The sequence below is a fragment of the Bos grunniens genome, chromosome 1 (genome assembly GCF_055505025.1).
Source record: "Bos grunniens cultivar Pamir isolate PY7600 chromosome 1, Bosgru_T2T1.0, whole genome shotgun sequence".
In the NCBI taxonomy this organism is placed as follows: domain Eukaryota; kingdom Metazoa; phylum Chordata; class Mammalia; order Artiodactyla; family Bovidae; genus Bos; species Bos grunniens.
This window is the reverse complement of record NC_141165.1, coordinates 19,485,153-19,505,173: the sequence shown is the minus strand read 5'-3', so window position 1 is coordinate 19,505,173 and position 20,021 is coordinate 19,485,153. Positions and strand designations below refer to the sequence as shown.

The window sequence follows — 20,021 nt, the reverse complement described above, 5'->3', positions numbered from 1 at the left end:
ACCCACTCTCTCCTTCCCCCTCTGTGTCCACAAGTCCATTCTCTACATCTGCGTCTCTATTTCTGCCCTGCAAATAGATTCATCAGTACTGTTTTTCTAGATTCTCTATATATGCATCCACATGAATGCTGCCATCAAAAAATTAAATGCTATTTCACAAAAAGTGCAAGATTTTCACAGCTGCTGGTGTAGCAGAAGCGATCGCTTCACACATTTCCTTTTCTTTTTTTACAATGGTCCTTACACTGGATTTGGGCTTCCCTTGTGGCTCAGCTGGTAAAGAATCCGCCTGTAATGTGGGAAACCTGGGTTCGATCACTGGGTTGGGAAGATCCCCTGGAGAAGGAAAAGGCTACCCACTCCAGTATTCTGGCTTGGAAAATTCCATGGACTTATCCATGGGATTGCAAAGAGTCAGACACGAGTGAGCAACTTGCACTTTACCCCGGATTCATTCATCTTGAGAGGTGGTAATCACAGTTGCAGGCCTCAATCTAGGGTACGCATCAAGCAACTCAACTTTTCCTTGTAATGCCATGACTTTCTCTGCTACTTGGGAGCATTGCCAGCATCACCAGTGGCACTTTGTGTGGGTCCCATAGATGCTAAGGTTCATGGCATTGAACTAATAAACATGATGAAAAATACTCAACAACTGCGAGGGATCACTTTCTACTGCCATGTGCAATTTACTAGAGACAAACTGTTCACAGGGAGATGACTAGCATAACATGGCATCTTAAACAGATACTCAAAAACACTTGAGCTCATCACAATAGCAACAGATGACTACAAATTATTATAGTAGCACAGTATGTACTACAGTTCACTTTCTGCAGATATGATTGAATACTGCATCTTTACATTTGTTTACATTTCTCTCAACTGAGAATGGCACCATGATGGTCTGTAAGTGTTTGTGTATGTAAGTTTTGATAAATTTTAACTTTTTAGACTATATTTGTATATGTTTTGTGGTGGTAAGTGGTGAAATAGACTAGTATCTACATATATTTTATGCATAATGACATATGTAACTTTTCCTTATTTTTGCCAATATTTCTAGATAGTGCGGTATGTGAGTTTTTCGAATTGTCACAGATCTTCAAAATATTTTCCAATATATTTATTGAAAAAAACATCCACATATAAGTGGACCCATGCAGTTCAAACCTGTATTGTTCAAGGGCCAGCTGTAATCATAGGAGTATCTAACCCCATGCTTATAAAATGTAGGCAGGCAATAAATATTAGTCACTGATGATCATTTGAATGATGCTGATGGTGATGAGAGTGTGGCTCCACTCCTGATAGTGCTTGTACCTAGTGAAGGACCCAGCAATGTAAGCTTTTCAGTGTCAACAGAATTAATAACAAATAAGAGGGGTGTCACAGCATCTCTAGGAGATGCCTCTAAAAGAGACTTGTGCTTTGTAAAGAAGCCTTGTATGCTGTATGTATATATGTTTATTTAAAGTTAGAAGAAGTAGATGTTTGAGAATGTGAAAGATAAAAAGAAAGAGATTGATTATTTTTACCTCTTCTAATGTTATCTTGTGACAGTCTTAGAATAACTGTGGTCATAAAGTGATCATAAAGAATCAGTCTGGGGGCTTTCCTGGTGTCTCTTTGGTAAAGAAATCTGCCTGCCAATGCAAGAAACATGGGTTCAATCCCTGGTCCAGGAAGATCCTACATGAGCAACTAAGCCTATGTGTCTCAACTGTTGAGCCTATTCTCTAGAGCCTGGGAACCACAATTATTGAGTCCATGCACTGCAACTACTAAACCCCACATGCCCTAGAGCCCATGCTCTGCCACAAGAGAAGCCACCACAATAAGAAGCCTGAGCACTGTAACGAAGAGTAGCCCCCACTTGTCACAACTAGAGAAAAGCCTGTGCAGCAGCAAAGACCCGGCACAACCAAAAATAAATAAATAAAATTTTAAAATGGTCCTCATTTTAAAACACCTTTATAAAAAATAATAATCAGTCTGCCAAGTGGTTGGCAGTAAATTAAAATATCCATTGAGATTCATGTTAGGATTACCAGTCCTTTTCATTTATCAGAAGCTCTTTCTGCTGTTTACAAGAAAATTAATAGGAATAGGGGGGAAATATATATATAATTAAAGAGCCTTTGTGGTATGTGGAGTAGCTTGAATCTTCTAGGGTGATGCCAGAGCAGTCTTTCAGGCTTTCAGGGACTGAAAAGTAAAGTGAAATATGTGGAAATGGGACAAAAAGTGGCGGGGGCGGGGGTGGGGGGGCACTGATAGTTGAGTCTCAGTGGAAGGAGAACCCGGATTAATGGCTGAACTGACAGACACTCCCCAGAATTGTCACCAGCTGTGGCCTGTGGCTAAACAAACTGTTTGATCTAAATTGAGTGTGGCAAGAAGGCAGGGGACTATGACACGTGTCAGGATCCACCCTAGGCTGAGAAGAAACTCAGCTCTCCTACTGCCTTCTAGTTTCTGAACTAGAGTTTCATGATGAAAACAACTTATGGTAACTGGGGTTTGGCTTCAGGTAGAAGCTCAACACTTTAAAGAGGAGCTCAGAGAGAGAAGCTGATCAAGAGAAACATCAGGCAAGATGAGAGGCAAGGACCACAGAAACTGCAAAACATTGAACACACTCAGTGGTTTATTATGTATCATTAATTTAATAAATACTGAGCAAACAGTTTGTGTTTGGCACTGTGCCTGTGTGGAGCATGTAAGTCAACACATCCTACTTGTGTTGTAACTTCTTTGCCCTTAGAGAAAGTAAAAGATATCTATTTTCTTAACACTTTAGTGCAAAATCCTTCAAGTGTGTTTCGTTGGATATTAATATGTATATTTTGGGAGAAGGGGAAAGGAGAGTTAAGTACACTTGGAAAATTTTAGACAAGTTAACACATTAATTGCTGCAGAATCCCTCAGGAGCCTGTAACATACTACACTATGCATGACGACTTTCTAAGAAAAGGGTACGGTGGACAGTGAAGTGTAAAGTAAAAGTGTTAGTCACTCAGTCATGTCCGACTCCTTTCGATGCCATGGACTGTAGATTGACAGGCTCCTCTGTCCATGGAATTCTTCAGACAGGAATACTGGAGTGGGTTGCCATTCCCTTCTCCAGGGAATCTTCCCAATGCAGGGATCGAACCTATGTCTCCCACATTTCAGGTAGATTCTTTATTATCTGAACCACCAGTATTCTTGCCTGGAGAATTCCATGGGCAGAGGAATCTGGTGGACTACAGTCCATGCGGTCACAAAGAGTCAGACATGACTGAGCGACTAAAACAGTGGACAAGACTTCCAAAATTCTTTTGACCACAGATGCCTTATGTCTAGGAGTTGCTTGTTGAACCCAATGTTGCATAGCATGCTTCTGTGTGGATGCTGCTATAAAACACTGATCAGAGACTTCCCTGATTGTCTAATGGTTCAGACTCTGTGCTTCCACTGAAGGGGCATGGGTTATTTCCCTGGTTGGGTAGTTACAATCTCATATGCTGTGCAGGGACAGGATGCTATTATCCTTATACCTCAGAGAGCAAACAGAATGAAAACTATAATCACAGAAAACTAATCAAACTGGTCACATGGATCACAGCTTTGTCTAACTCATGAAACTATAAGCCATGATGTGTAGGGCCACACAAGATGAACAGGTCATGGTGGAGAGGTCTGACAAAATGTGGTCCACTGGAGAAGGGAATGGCAAACCACTTCAGTATTCTTGCCTTGAGAACTGCAAGAACAGTATAAAAAGGCAGAAAGATATGGCACTGAAAGATGAAATCCGCAGGTCAGTAGGTGCCCAATATGCTACAGGAGAAGAGTGGAGAAATAACACCAGAAAGAATGAAGAGATGGAGCCAAAGGGAAAACAACACCAAGTTGTGGATGTGACTGGTGATGGAAGTAAAGTCCGATGCTGTAAAGAACAATATTGCATAAGAACCTGGAATGTTAGGTCCATTAATCAAGGTAAATTGGAAATATTCAAATGGGAGATGGCAAGAGTGGACATCCACATTTTAGGAATCAGTGAACTAAAATGAACTGGAATCAGTGAATTTAATTCAGAAGACCATTATATCTACTACTGTGGGCAAGAATCCCTTTGAAGAAACGGAACAACCCTCATAGTCAACAAGAGTCCAAAATGCAGTACTTGGGTGCAATCTCAAAAATGACAGAATGATCTCTGTTCATTTCCAAGGCAAACCATTCAATATCACAGTAATCCAAGTCTATGCCCCAACCAGTAAGCTGAAGAAACTGAGGTTGAATAGTTCTATGAAGACCTACAAGACCTTCTAGAACTAACAACAACAAAAAAAATGTGTCATTTTCATTTTAGGAGACTGGGGTGCAAAAGAAGTCAAGAGATACCTGGAGTAACAGGAAAATTTGGCCTAGGAATACAAAATGAAGTAGGACAAAGGCTAACAGAGTTTTCCCAAGAGAATGCACTGGTCATAGCAAACACCCTCTTCCAACAACACAAGAGAAGACTCTACACATGGACATCACCAGATGGCCAATACAGAAATCAGATTGATTATATTCTTTGCAGCCAAATATATTGTCAGGAAAAACAAGACCAGGAGATGACTGTGGCTCAGATCATGAACTCCTTATTTCAAAATTCAGACTTAGATTGAAGAAAGTAGGGAAAACCACAAGACCATTCAGTTAGGAGCTAAATCAAATTCCTTACGATTATAAAGTGAAAGTGACAAACAGCTTCAAGGAATTAGATCTGATAAACAGAGTGCATGAAGAACTACGGACAGAGGTTTGTGACATTGTACAGGACGCAGTGATCAAGACCATCCCCAATAAAAAGAAATGCAAAAAGGCAAAATGGTTGACTGAGGAAGCCTTACAAATAGCTGATAATAGAAGAGAAGCTAAAGGCAAAGAATAGGAAAGATATACTCATTTGAATGCAGAGTTCCAAACAATAGCAAGGAGAAATAAGAAAGCCTTCCTCAGTGATCAATGCAAAGAAATAGAGGAAAACAATAGAATGGAAAAGACTAGAGATCTCTTCAAGAAAATTAGAGATACCAAGGGAACATTTCATGCAAAATGGACACAATAAAGGACAGAAACAGTATGAACCTAACAGAAGCAGAGGATATTAAGAAGAGGTGGCAAAAAAATACACAGAAGAGCTATACAAAAAAAACTTCATGACCCAGGTAACCACGATGGTGTGCTCACTCACCTAGAGCCAGACGTCCTAGAATGTGAAGTCAAGTGGGCCTTAGGAAGCATCACTATGAGCAAAGCTAGTAGAGGTGATGAAATTCCAGCTGAGCTATTTCAAAACCTAAATGATGCTGTGAGAGTGTTGCCTTCAATATGCCAGCCAATTTGGAAAATTCAGCAGTGGCCATTCTGCTTCTCTCTTCTTCTTTTCCAGGACTGGAAAAGATCGATTTTCATTCGAATCCCAAAGAAAGTCCATGCCAAAGAATGTTCACGATTGCACTCATCTCACACGTTAGCAAAGTAATGCTCAAAATTCTCCAAGCCAGGCTTTGACAGTATACGAACTATGAACTTCCAGGTATCCAATCCAGATTTATAAAAGGCAGACGAACCAGACATCCAATTGCCAACATCCATTGGATCATTAAAAAGCAAAAGAGTTCCAGAAAAATATCTACTTCTGCTTTATTGATATGCCAATGCCTTTGACTGTGTGGATCACAACAAACTGTGGTAAATTTTTCAAGAGATGGGTATACCCAACTACCTTACCTGCCCCCTGAGAAATCTGTATGCAGGTCAAGAAGCAACAGTTAGAACTGGACATGGAACAGCAGAGTGGTTCCAAATAGGGAAAGGAGTACATCAAAGCTGTATATTGTCACCCTGCTTATTTAACTTATATGCAGATTACATCATGCAAAATTCTGGGCTGCATGAAGCACAAGCTGAAATCAAAATAGATGGGAGAAATACCAATAACCTCAGATATGCAGATGACACCACCTTTATGACAGAAAGCAAAGAAGAACTAAAGAGCCTCTTGATGAAAGTGAAAGAGGATAGTGAAAAACCTACTTTAAAACTCAACATTCAAAAAACAAAGATCATGGCATACAGTCCCATCATTTCATGGCAAATAGATGGGGAAACAATGGAAACAGTGACAGACTTTATTTTCTTGTGCTCCACAATCACTGCAGATGTTGACTGCAGCCATGAAATTAAAAGACGCTTTATCTCTGGAAGAAAACCTATGATCAACCTAGACAGCATATTAAAAAGCAGAGACATTATTTTGCCGACAAAAATCCATCTAGCCAAAGCTATGGTTTTTCAAGTAGTCATGAATGCATGTGAGAGTTGGACTATAAGGAAAGCTGAGTGCCAAAGTATTTATTGATGCTTTCGAACTGTGGTTTGGAAAAGACTCTTGAGAGCCCATCGGACTGCAAGGAAATCAAACCAGTCAATCCTAAAGGAAATCAGTCCTGAATATTCATCGGAAGGACTGATCCTAAAGCTGAAACTCCAATACTTTGGCTGCTGCTGCTGTTGCTGCTAAGTCGCTTCAGTCATGTCCAACTCTGTGCGACCCCAGAGACGGCAGCCCACCAGGCTCTCTCATCCCTGGGATTCTCCAGGCAAGAACACTGGAGTGGGTTGCCATTTCCTTCTCCAATGCATAAAAGTGAAGTCGCTCAGTCATGTCTGACTCTTCACGACCCCATGGACTGCAGCCTACCAGGCTCCTCCATCCATGGGATTTTCCAGGCAAGAGTACTGGAGTGGGGTGCCATTGCCTTCTCCAAATACTTTGGCTACCTGATGCAAAGAACTGACTCCTTGGATAAGACCCTGATGCTGGAAAGATTGAAGGCAGGAGGAGAAGGGGACAAAAGAGAATGAGATTTTTGGATGGCATCACCAACTCGGTGTACATGAATTTGAGCAAGCTTAAGAGTTGTTGATTGTAGGGTAGCCTGACATGCTGCAGTCCATGGGATTGGAAAGAATCAGATACAATGAGCGACTGAACTGAACTGATGCTGTGCAGTGCAGCAAAAAAATAAGTTAAATAATAATAAAGCACTGATCATCCCATTTGGGGTAGACAGGATGCCTGACTGGGCACTGCTCTGTTAACCAAGCATCCTAATCTATCTGGCTGGATGGTCACCTCTGAATGATGCTTGCATTGAGAGGCATCTGGAGTGGTTTAGCCCATTTCCTAAGATTGCATTCCCTGGCATGGCCTGGTTCCATAGTGTTGTCCCTTTTAGGGATCCTGGCTTTTAGAATGTTGTTTCAGATGTTGTGGGATTAGCCCTTATTAACCAAAACTACAAAAAATGGTTGAATATGTCAGTGTTTTTTTTTGAACTTTGAAGTTGAAATGCTGTGCCCTGGGTCCCATAAGCATCTGTGTAGCTGTGTAAGCAGTTGTGAAATAAGCAGTTTGGTGTGGGGAGACCAAGTGCTGAACCAGCAGGCAGGGAACCTAATTTATCCACATGCCCACCTATCAGTCTATAGCTTCAGGAGTTTGAGAATGTTGTTTTAATATCTGTGGGCCTCAGTTTCCTCTGTTACAAGTTGAATCACCAGAGTAGAAGAATGACACACATTTGACACCTGAGCCATCCTGCCCCTCCCACACCTAGGACAGACATTGCTAAACAACCATCTTCCTTGTAAACACAGACATGTCCTCGGGCACTTTTACTCTACAATATTCCCACCAACCATTCAGAACCAAGAAGGACGGAAAGTGAAAGTGAAATCCCTCAATCATGACTGACTCTTTGCGACCCCATGGACTGTAGCCTACCATGTTCCTCTGTCCATGGGATTTTCCAGGCAAGAGTACTGGAGTGAGTTGCCATTTCCTTCTCCAGAGGATCTTCCCAACCCAGGGATCGAACCCAGGTCTCCCGAGCTGTAGGCAGACGCTTTCCCGTCTGAGCCACCTATCTCTCATTAGCTGCTGCCATTCTAGGACTGGATGAATGCTAAGATCTGAGATTATTACTATCAACAACATCTACTTTCTGAGAAAAGCCAAGGAGAGGTGAGTGCCCCCAGTGAATGGGGGAGCACTGTGGGGAAGAACCTCAGGCATAGGATCATCGGCTTCTCCCTTATCAATGGCATTCAGAAAAGGTCCATTTGGATCATTTCACAATCTGGGCAGTCAAGAGTTGACTTATAAGCAGAGTGGATGTTGATTATTCTAAAGGAGTCAGGGGAGGAGGAGCTGGAACCTAGAAGGTTGACCTCAAGCAACGGGACCACCCCCACTGCTTCATTCCTGCATGTGGGCACCTGTTGTAAGGATGGGGAGGCAGCCTCTAGAGCCCACCTGCATAGTTGGCTAGTTGGTGCACATGTGGGACTTGGCATGCATATGCAGCATCCTGCAGATGAGTTTCTTTTCACTATTTCACATCAGTCAATAAGAAAGCTAGTGCTCTCCAGTCTTGGATGACCTTTCCCAAGGTCTCTAGAACTGTGGTAGAGAGATGAGATGATGGGACCATTCTGTTAATAACCAGCATCTGAGTGAAGTGCAAATTTCTTTCCACTTGTGTGGGCTTAACCTATGTTTTCTCATGTGTAAAATAGTGATAGTGGTGCTATAGGGTTGTTGGGAGCACTAATGGGATAATACTCTGAATTGGTTAGAAAAATGCCTGTGGCATATGAAGTGTTCAGCAATGTTCCTTGTGATCTATTACAGAACCCAGTTGAGGAATAGACGTTGAGGCTAAGAGGAAGTTACTACATGAATCATATATTGATCACCAGTTTTCAGACTCTTAAAAGAGCATATAATGCATTCATCGTGAGCCACCAGACTGGACGCAATTTTGCATGCCCTTGGGATTCTGAAGGTTCTTCCATAAGACATGTTAATGACACACATAGGGATGTGTGTGCAGAGTTAAAGGGATCAGCAAGAGATGCTGAGATGCTCTGGGAGTAGCAATAGTGGGAAGGCACCACTAGGCTTGATAGGCAGGTGGAGATGGCAGTGTTACCAGAACCCAGTGAGAGCTAGGACCTTGCAGGCAGGCTACTAGCAGAGGACTGCGGGATGGGAAGACATAGTCACTGTACAGTTGCAGTGTTGGGCAGGGAGAGGGACAAGAAAAACACACTGACCTCTCTTCCCTCCCCCTTTCTAATCTCCTACTGATGCCTCCCATTGGCTGAAGGAGGCAAGCTGGCAAAGAAATCCTAACAAAGCAATTCATGGAGCCAGTCTCCTGGGGGCACAGAGTAGAGCAGAAAATCTGTGGATGCAAAGGAGGCTAATCACCACATTCACTAACTCCTCTCACAAGTTGAGAGTGTTCCAGTTAATGGAGTGCGTGGATGGATAAACCTCCAACTAAATCAGCTCACAGTTTAGTTATTTCCTTTAGTCTTCATATCCTGTAGCACGATGAGCAGCAGTCAAGATGGCAACTCCCAAGAAAGCAAAAATGTGCCAACACACAATCTGACCAGGATGTGGGGATGCTCAGAGTAGATCACATGATACCTTCTGGTCACCATGATCTTGGAGCTGAGCCATAGCATCTGGTAATATAATATTCAGATCAGATCAGATCAGATCAGATCAGTCGTTTAGTCGTGTCCGACTCTGCGACCCCATGAATCGCAGCACGCCAGGCCTCCCTATCCATCACCAACTCCCAGAGTTCACTCAGACTCACGTCCACTGAGTCAGTGATGCCATCCAGCCATCTCATCCTCTGTCATCCCCTTCTCCATCTGCCCCCAATCCCTCCCAGCATCAGAGTATTTTCCAATGAGTCAACTCTTCGCATGAGGTGGCCAAAGTACTGGAGTTTCAGCTTCAGCATCATTCCTTCCAAAGAAATCCCAGGGCTGATCTCCTTCAGAATGGACTGGTTGGATCTCCTTGCAGTACAAGAGACTCTCAAGAGTCTTCTCCAACACCACAGTTCAAAAGCATCAATTCTTCAGCACTCAGCCTTCTTCACAGTCCAACTCTCACATCCATACATGACCACAGGAAAAACCATAGCCTTGACTAGATGGACCTTTGTTGGCAAAGTAATGTCTCTGCTTTTGAATATGCTATCTAGGTTGGTCATAACTTTCCTTCCAAGGAGAAAGCGTCTTTTAATTTCATGGCTGCAGTCACCATCTGTAGTGATTTTGGAGCCCAGAAAAATAAAGTCTGACACTGTTTCCACTGTTTCCCCATCTATTTCCCATGAAGTGATGGGACCGGATGCCATGATCTTCATTTTCTGAATGTTGAGCTTTAAGCCAACTTTTTCACTCTCCACTTTCACTTTCATCAAGAGGCTTTTGAGTTCCTCTTCACTTTCTGCCATAAGGGTGGTGTCATCTGCATATCTGGGGTTATTGATATTTCTCCCAGCAATCTTGATTCCAGCTTGTGTTTCTTCTAGTCCAGCGTTTCTCATGATGTACTCTGCATTTAAGTTAAACAACCAGGGTGACAATATACAGCCTTGATGTACTCCTCTCCCTATTTGGAACCAGTCTGTTGTCCCATGTCCAGTTCTAACTGTTGCTTCCTGACCTGCATACAAATTTCTCAAGAGGCAGATCAGGTGGTCTGGTATTCCCATCTCTTTCAGAATTTTCCACAGTTTATTGTGATCCACACAGTCAAAGGCTTTGCCACAGTCAATAAAGCAGAAATAGATGTTTTTCTGGAACTCTCTTGCTTTTTCCATGATCCAGTGGATGTTGGCAATATAATATTACTAGTTCTCAAACTTAACTGTGCATTGGTTAAGATTTCTAAATTACATAATTACATAATTTAAATTACATAAAAAGTTTAAAGATCACCTTGTGTCTTAGTCTGTTAGGGCTGCTATTACAAAATACCATAGACTGGACGATTTGTAAACAAAAGAAATTTACTTCTTACAGTTCTGGAGGCTGGAAGTCCAAATCAAGGGGTCAGCAGATTTGATGTCTGGTGAGAGCCTGCTTCCTGGTTACTAAACACTGAGGTGTCTTCTTGCCATGTCTTCATGTTGCTGAAGGGGCAAGGGAGCTCTTTGGGGGCTTTTTAAGGGCATTAATCCCATTTGTGAGCATTCCACCGTCATGACTTAATTACCTCCACAAAGCCCCGTTTCCTAATAACATCACACTGGGGCTTATGTTTCAAATAGGAATTTCTGACCATGAGAACTAAGCCACACACAGTGGGCACTCATACTGGGGAGAGGAACACATGAGGAGGATGCAGAGGTGGATACTTGTGACCCCTGCCAATGGGGTCTGAGGAGGCCAGCAAAGGAAAAGGAAGAACCAGGAACCCTGCCTGTGGCCCTTGAGACCTCTCTGAAGGTGCCTCTAGGTGATGCTCATTTCATTCATTTCTGAGCTACACTCTTCAATGAGGTGATATGATTCTGCTGTTTACTCTGAGCAGTACAAACTCAGCTGAGACTCGTGCTGAAAGGACTGCCTCACACCAGGTCCTCCAGCAGACTAATCCCATGGGCTGCATAAAGAGAACCCAGCTCACACAAAGGACTCTGTTCCTTGAAAGGAAGATGAAGTGCAGAGCAGAAAGTTAAGTGATATGTGTGTGTTGAGGGTGGGGTGGCGTGGTGTGGGGGTTGGCAATGGATTGACTTTTGTAATTCTAGATTAAATTCATTCAATTTAATCTAGAACATTTGAAGATTTTCTGTGGGGTGGGTGAGGAATGCCTTTTCAGAGATGAATCTTTTTTTTTAATTGGACTATAATTGCTTCACAATGTTGTGTTAGTTTCTACTGTATAGCATTGTGAATCAGGTGTGTGTTTACAGAGATCCCCTTCCTGTTGAGTCTCCTTCCCACCTCACCCCCATCCCAGCCCTCTAGGTCTCCACAGAGCACCGAGCTGAGCTCCCTGTGCTGTACAGAAGCTTCTTGCTAACTATTTTACACATGGTAGTGTATCCATGTCAGTGCGACACTCCCAGTTGGTCCCACCTGCTTTCCCCTGCCTCCCATGTCTACAGGTCAGTTCTCTATGCCTGTATCTCTATTCCTGCTCTGCAAATAGGCTCATCTATGCCACAGATTCCATATATATATGTTCATATATATTTGTTTTTCTCTTTCTGACTTACTTCAGTCTGTACAACAGACTCTATGTTCTTTCACATCACTCCAAATGATTCAATGTCATTCCTTTTAGTGACTAATATTCCATTGTATATATGTACTGCATGCACGCATGCTAAGTCGCTTCAGGGGTGTCTGACTCTTTATGACCCTATGGACTGTAGCTGGTGAGGCTCCTCTATCCATGGGATTCTCCAGGCAACAATACTGGAGTGGATTACCATGCTCTCCTCCAGGGGATCTTCCCAACCCAGAGAATGAACCCACATCTCTTGTATCTCCTGCATTGGCATGTGGGTTCTTTACCATTAGCACCATCTTGGAAGCCTATATATACGTACCACATCGTATTTATCCATTCATCTTTTTTTTTTAAGTGTTTTAGCTATTTCAGCTTTATTTGGATTGTGATAAGAACATGAACTCTGAAGTGAGATACATTTGAGTTCTGACACTTATTAGCTGTTTGAATTTATGTAAGTCATTCAGTTCAGTTCAGTCACTCAGTCATGTCTGACTCTTTGTGACCCCATGAATCGCAGCACGCCAGGCCTCCCTGTCCATATCCATTCATCTTTTATTGGACATTTATATTGTTTCTGTTCTCTTGATGTTGTTCAGTCCCTAAGTTGTGTCCAACTCTTTGTGACCCTAGGGACTGCACCATGCCAGGCTTTCCTGTTCTTCCCTGTTTCCTGTAGTTTTCTCTAACTCATGTCCATCGAGTCATTAATGCCGTCTAAGCATCTTATCCTCTGTCACCCCTTTCTTTTGCTACCCTCAATATTTCCTAGCACCAGGATCTTTTCCAATGAGTTGGCTCTTCACATCAGGTGGCCAAAGTATTGACGCTCAGCTTCAGCATCAGTCCTTATAATGATAATTCAGTATGGATTTCCTTTAGGGTTGACTGGTTTGATCTCCTTACTGTCCAAGGAGACAAGAGTCTCTTCAACACCACAGCTCAAAAGCATCAGTTATTTGGCACTCAGCTTCTTTATCATCCAGCTCTCATATCTGTTCATGACTACTGGAAAAACCATAGCTTTGACTATAAAGAGCTTTTTCAGCCAAGTGATGTCACTGCTTTTTAATATGTTTTCTAGATTTGGCATTGCTCTCCTTCCAAGGAGCAAGCGTCTTTTAATTTCATGGCTACAGTCACTATCCACGATGAGTTTGGAGCCCAAGACAATAAAGTCTGCCACTGTTCCCACTTTTTCTCCTTCTATTTGTGATGAAGTGATGGGACCAGTTGCTATGATTTTCATTTTTTTGAATTGAATTTTAAGCCAACTTTTTCACTCTCCTCTTTCACCCTCATCAAAAGGCTCTTTAGTTCGTCTTAGCTTTCTGCCATTAGTGGTATCATCTGCATATCTGAGGTTGATATTTCTCCTGGAAATCTTGATTCCAGCTTGTGATTCATCCAGCTTGGCCTTCACACAATGTACTCTGCATATAAGTTAAATAAGCACGGTGACAATATACAGCCTTGAAGTACTCCTTTCCCAATTATGAACCAGCCCATTGTTCCATGTCCGTTTCTAGTTGTTATTTCTTGACCTGCATACAGGTTTCTCAGAAGACAGGTAACGTGGTGTGGGATTCCCATCTGTTTAAGAATTTTCCACAGTTGGTTGTGATGCACACAGTCAAAGGCTTTAGCATAGTCAGTGAAGCAGAAGTAGATATATTTCTGGAATTCCCATACTTTCTCTATGATCCAAAGGATATTGGCAATTTGATCTCTGGTTCATCGGCCTTTTCTAAATCCAAGTTGTATATCTGGAATTTCTCATTTCACATACTGGTGAAATCTAGCTTGAAGTTTTTTTTTTTTTTTTTTTTTTGAGTGTTACGTTGCTAGCATGTGAAATGAGTACAATTGTATGGTACTTTGAACATTCTTTGGCATTTTCCTTCTTTGGGATTGAAATGAAAACTGACCTTTTCCAGTCTTGTGGCCACTGCCAAGTTTTCCAAATTTGCTGGCATATTGAGCACAACACTTTAAAAGTATCATTTTTTAGGATTTAAATAGCTCAGATGGAATTTCATCACCTCCACTAGCTTTGTTCACAGTAATGCTTCCAGAGGCCTACTTGACTTCACACTCCACGATATCTGGCTCTAGGTGAGTGACCACACTATCATGGTTATCTGGGTCATTAAGATCTTTTTTTGTACAGTTCTTCTACGTATTCTTGTCACCTCTTCATAATATCTTCTGCTTCTGTTAGGTCCTTGCCATTTCTGTTCTTTATCATGTTCATCTTGCATGAAATGTTCCCATGGTATCTCCAATTTCCTTGAAGAGATCTCTAGTCTTTACCACTCTATTGTTTTCCTCTATTTCTTTGCGTTGTTCACCTAAGAAGGCTTTTCTTATCTCACTCTTCTTTGGAACTCTGCATTCAGATGGGTATATCTTCCCTTTTCTCCTGTGCCTTTCACTTCTTTCCTTTTCTCATCTATTTGTAAGGCCTCCTAAGACACTTTGCCTTCTTGCATTTCTTTTTCTTTGGGTTAGTTTTGGTCCCTGCCTCCTGTACAATATTCCATCTGTAGTTCTTTAGCGACTTTATCTACCAGATCTAATCCCTTGAATCTATTCCTCACCTCCACTGTATAATCATGAGGATTTGATTTAAGTCATACCAGAATGACCTAGTGATTTTCCCTACTTTCTTCAATTTAATCCTGGATTTTGCAATAAGGAGCTCATGATCTGAGCCACAGCTATTCTAGGTCTTGTTTTTGCTGACTGTATAGAGCTTCTCCATCTTTGCCTGCAAAGAATATAATCAATCTGATTTCAGTATTGACCATCTGGTGATGTCCCTGTGTAGACCACATGGAAGAGGGTGTTTGCTATGACCAGTGCATTCTCTTGACAAAACTCTGTTAGCCTTTGCCCTGCTTCATTTTGTACTCCAAGGCCATACATGCCTGTTACTCCAGGTATCTATTGACTTCCTACTTTTGCATTCCAATCCTATATGATGAAAAACATCTTTTTTTTTTTTTTTTTTGGTGTTAGTTCTAGAAGGTGTTGTAGGTCTTCATAGAACCATTAAACCTCAGCTTCTTTGGCATTAATGGTTGGGGCATAGACTTGGATTATGTGATGTTGAATGGTTTGCCTTGGAAATGAACTGAGATTACTGTCATTTTTGAGACTGCACCCAAGTACTGCATTGTAAACTCCCTTATTGACTATGAAGGCTTCTTCATTTCTTCTAGGGCTTTTTGCCCACAGTAGTAGATACAATGGTCCTGTGAGTTAAACTCACCATTCCCATCCATTTTAGTTCATTGATTCCTAAGATGTTGATGTTCAATCTTACCATGTCCTCCTTGATCACATCCAGTTTACCTTGATTCATGGACCAAGCACTCGAGGTGCCTATGCAGTATTATTCTTTACAACACCAGATTATACTTTCACCACCAGACACATCCACCACTGAGCATTATTTCTGCTTTGGACCAGCCTCTTCATTCTTCCTGGAGCTATCTCTTCCCTCTGGACACCTACTGACCTAGGGGTCAAGCAATATGACATCTTCTGGTATCATATCTTTTTGCCTTTTCATACTGGGTTCTCAAAGCAAGAGATGAATGGCCAGAGATGCATGGCCATGTTCTGGTATTATAACATTGTAAATATACATGCCCTGGCTATTGTAAATGGTACTGCAGTGAACACTGGAGTACATGTATCCTTTTGAATTATGGTTTTCTGGATCATATGGTTGTTCTATGTTAACTTTTTAAAGGCTCTCCATACTGTTCCCCACAGTTGCTATATCAATTTACATTTCTTGAGATAGGTAGAATGATGTCTATTTTAATAGGACTGCTGTAAGAAACTACCATAGACTGGGTGGCTTAGAAGACAGAAACTTGTTGTCTCACAGTTCTGGAGGCTGGAAGTCCAAGATCAAGGTATAACCAGGTTTTGATCCTTCTGAGGGCATTAGGGAGAATCTGCTCTACATGTCTCTTCTGGCTTCTGGTGGTTTGCTGGCCATCATTGGTGTTTCATAGGTTGTAAGTGTATCACTCCAATCTCTTCCTTCATGTCCAGATGGCATCTCCCTGTATTCATATCTGTATATCTGAATGTCTCTATTTATAGGACACCAGTCATATAAGATCAGGCCTCCTCCCTATTCTAGTATGACTTCATCCTAACTTCTAACTTCAGTAACAACTGTATCTTCAAATAAGATCACATTCTGATGTACTCAACATATGAACTTTGAGGGACATAATTCAACCCATAATAAATCTTAAGGTAGAAAGAGCATATATTTTTTTAGTTGGACAGACTGAGTTTGATCCTTTCCTTTACCAGTGCTTTTCTGATTCAGTTTTATTTTGTCACCTGCAAAATAAGGATGATGCTTTAATAGACTTATTGGTTAAATAATAAATATATAATAATAATTATTATATTTAAATTATTGTATTATAATTATATATTTAAATTAAAATTTAATAATCAATAGATATATAATTATGTTATATAATTATAAATAATATAATTTATATTATAATTTTATAATAAAATATAATTTATATTATAATTTATAATAAAGTAATATAATTTTATATATAATTATATATAAATAAAATATAATTTATATTATCAATTTATAATTATTTTATAATTATATATCTTTATTCCTCTCTTGGCTAGTAAGTCCACACATATGCTTGGTTCTGAGGCCCAAACTCCCTTGGGTAAGTTTATTTATTTATTTGGGGTTGAAAGTGGGTTGGGCAAATAGAAGACACCACTAGCTTTGGATAGTGTTTAGTTCCGGGCACATTGTAGGGTATTTGGCATCCAGTGATGTCACCCCATCATTGTGACAACCCCAGACACCTCTATGCATTCCCATGTGCTCCCTAGAAAAGTGAGTATTGCCCCCACTGAGGACCACATGTGTCCAGGTGCAAGGTCAGTGAAGGAGAAGCAAAGGTTGACAAATACTCAGGCATATTTTGATTCCTAGTGAGCAGGAGCCATCCATGTGGCACGCCACCAGAATGATGTAAGCGCAAAGACATAGAGCAAAAATGGCGTCAGGAAACCCAGGTTCCCACGTGTGACTTCTTACATAACCAGCAAAATGTTAAAGAGTTTAGTCCTGTTCAAGTAGAAAACCCACTACAATGAAAATAAAAGCCATATCTCACCAGCACCAACCTATCTCCCCCTGTTGAGTGATTTTCAAGACCAGTGACTTGTTTCCTGCAGCTGTAGGGAAGCCCACTAACTCCACAGCCAGCACTTGAAAGCATCTAAAGCTGAATAATGCTAATTCCTGTGACTCAGTGACTTATCTAAATATCTAAATTCTATGTGGTTTAATATGTCCCTTTGGAAGTTCCATGGTTTGAAAACTTGTCTGTAATCAATCCTTTATTTTGATCCTAACATTATCCTTTCTTTATTCAGAGAAAGTTAGTTTCTTCTCACCCTCACTAAATAAATATTGAGAAAATATTTAAGGAATATAAGTTTTAAATAATATCTAATTATAAGCCTGCCCTAGGGGTTAGGTTATGTCTCTCTCTGGCACATGATATCACTCTTCTCCAGCCCTATTATCCTTGGGATAAAGACTTGTACTTCTCCAGGAAACCTTAGACCGTTCAGTGAGACATCAGTTTTGGCTCCTGGCTTTAGTTTTTCTCCCATTAATAGCATCACATTGTTTAGTGCTCACCTCTCAGTCCCCTCACCTCCTTTGCCTCTGTCAGTCCCAGCCCTTGGGGGCCTCGGGGAGCAGATGGCCATTACCTGTGTGGAATTATTTTTGATGACAGACTGAGCTTGTCCCAATCACAATTCCCTGGGCAGTGTATGGGTCTCCCACTGTATCTCCAATGTGCCAGCAGACAAACTAGAGACACAACTACAGCCTCATTCACTGACTTTCCCCATTAGTTCCATATCCATGTCTGTTGTTTATTTTGTACAAGAGGATTTAGGTGAAAAAGCTTCAAATTTTCATGACTATTTAGCATAAAGATGAAAAATCCTACCTCTCACAAGCTGTATGAAATTGGGAAAGGTATGGGTGTCTCTACCTCTCAGGAAAGGGGATGATAATAGTACCTACATCACAATGTTGTCATAAGGATGAAAAGAGAGTCAGAAGATTTGAACATACACCTCACCAAAAGAGACAGATGGAACATAAGCACATGAAAAGATGCTATTAAAGCCCTCATGAGTTATTAGGAAAACACAAACTAAAACCACAATGTGAGACCACTACACACCAGTTAGAATTTTAGAAGTTAAACATACACCTATTTCACTCCTAGAGAGAAGAAATATAAAGTCCATACAAATGTTTGTACATGAATATTCATGGCAGTTTTATGTGTAACAGTCAAATTGGAAACAGATCATCAGTGAAATATTACTCAGAAATAAAAAAGATGAACCACTGATGCACAATGAATAAATTTCATAATAATTACACTGAATGAGAGAATAAAGACAAAAAGACTACACAGTGTGCAATTAACTTATATGCCATTATAGAGGATACAAACTGATTATGGTAACAGAACGGATTGGTAGTTGCTTGGGAACAAAGGCCGGGAGGGGTGAGAGGAAAGTTTTAAGGGGACATGAAGACACTGTAGGGGGTCCTGGGTGCCTTCACTTGCTTGTGAGGATGGTTTCACATATCAAACCTTACTGAATTGCCTACTTTAAGTGGATGTGGTTTATTTTATGTAAATTATACCTCAATAATGCATTTTTTAAAAGTGAGTGCCTGTGACACACCAGGCCTTCCATAAACATTAACTATCATAAACTTTACTGATATACTGAAAAACGTTTTAGATGAAAGTCTTTAAAATAGCATCTCATCAAAATCAATATTCAATGATTGATTCTATCATCATGATATCATAACACAGCTACATTTTTTCTTTCCTTCTAGGGGTGCTTATGAATAAAGATGAATTAAGAAAATAGTCCAGACTTTATGGTCAAAAGGCCTGAGCTCACTGCCCATTCTGTCATCCAGTACTTTGTCCTGATGTCTGACCTTGATTTTACTTTTATATAAAATAATATAAATCTACAGCATATGATTGTTCTAAGAATCAAACGAAAATGGGTGTGAATATGTTCTGCAAACCATAAGCAACACTAGGATATCAGTCATTACAACTGCAGAGGAGAGAAGCAGAGAAGTGTTGACAGTTTTGCAGACTCGGTAACAGAAAGAAAGCAAAATTTTTAAAACCTTGACCAAAAAAAAAAAAAAAAAAAACCCACACATAAGAGCAAGAGCTAGACCCTCCATCTCTTCAATTCTTTTACTCTGATATTCTCACATTCAGATTGCCTAGGACACCTTTAAAATACATATTTCTAGGATCCCCTACTCTTACTGAATCAGAACCCCAAGTGTAGGGATCATGAATCGAGTGTAAGGAAACCTGCCCCCAATGATTCTGATGCAACTGGCAGCACCAGGCAAAGGGTGGTCCTTTGGAAACAACTGCCTTGACCTTGAGGCCTCTCAATGAGAAACAACAGCTATCCTAGGCTCTCCTGCTCAGGTTAAACCTGACTTCAGTCTCCAGAAAAGATAATGTATCTCCCATAAAGACTAAGAACACCAAATGTTTTGAAACATCACCAAGTATTACAAGCATTTCCCCATCACCATTGTCCTTCTAGTCCTGAGCATCCATACTCAAGAGTCTCACTGGTCCTGAGATCATCCTTGTAATTATCTATGTTGGAAATGCAAATGTGTGTTACTTAACTTCTTCCCAAATCATTCCTTTCCCTCACAAAATGAAGTCATTCAGTATTGCTTTGGATG

At 40.8% G+C, this 20,021-nt stretch overlaps 1 protein-coding gene and 1 long non-coding RNA gene across 2 annotated transcripts in view; both read left to right on the top strand.

Annotated features, from left to right (window-relative positions):
- CPNE4 (copine 4) overlaps window positions 1–20,021 on the top strand; it is a 687,587-nt gene that overhangs the window by 408,712 nt on the left and 258,854 nt on the right. The gene's annotated exons all lie outside the window — the stretch shown is intronic.
- On the top strand, window positions 16,851–19,268 carry LOC147379087 (uncharacterized). The gene is made up of 2 exons (XR_015145521.1): window positions 16,851–16,896; window positions 19,125–19,268. It is a non-coding gene; the product is annotated as an uncharacterized LOC147379087 (long non-coding RNA).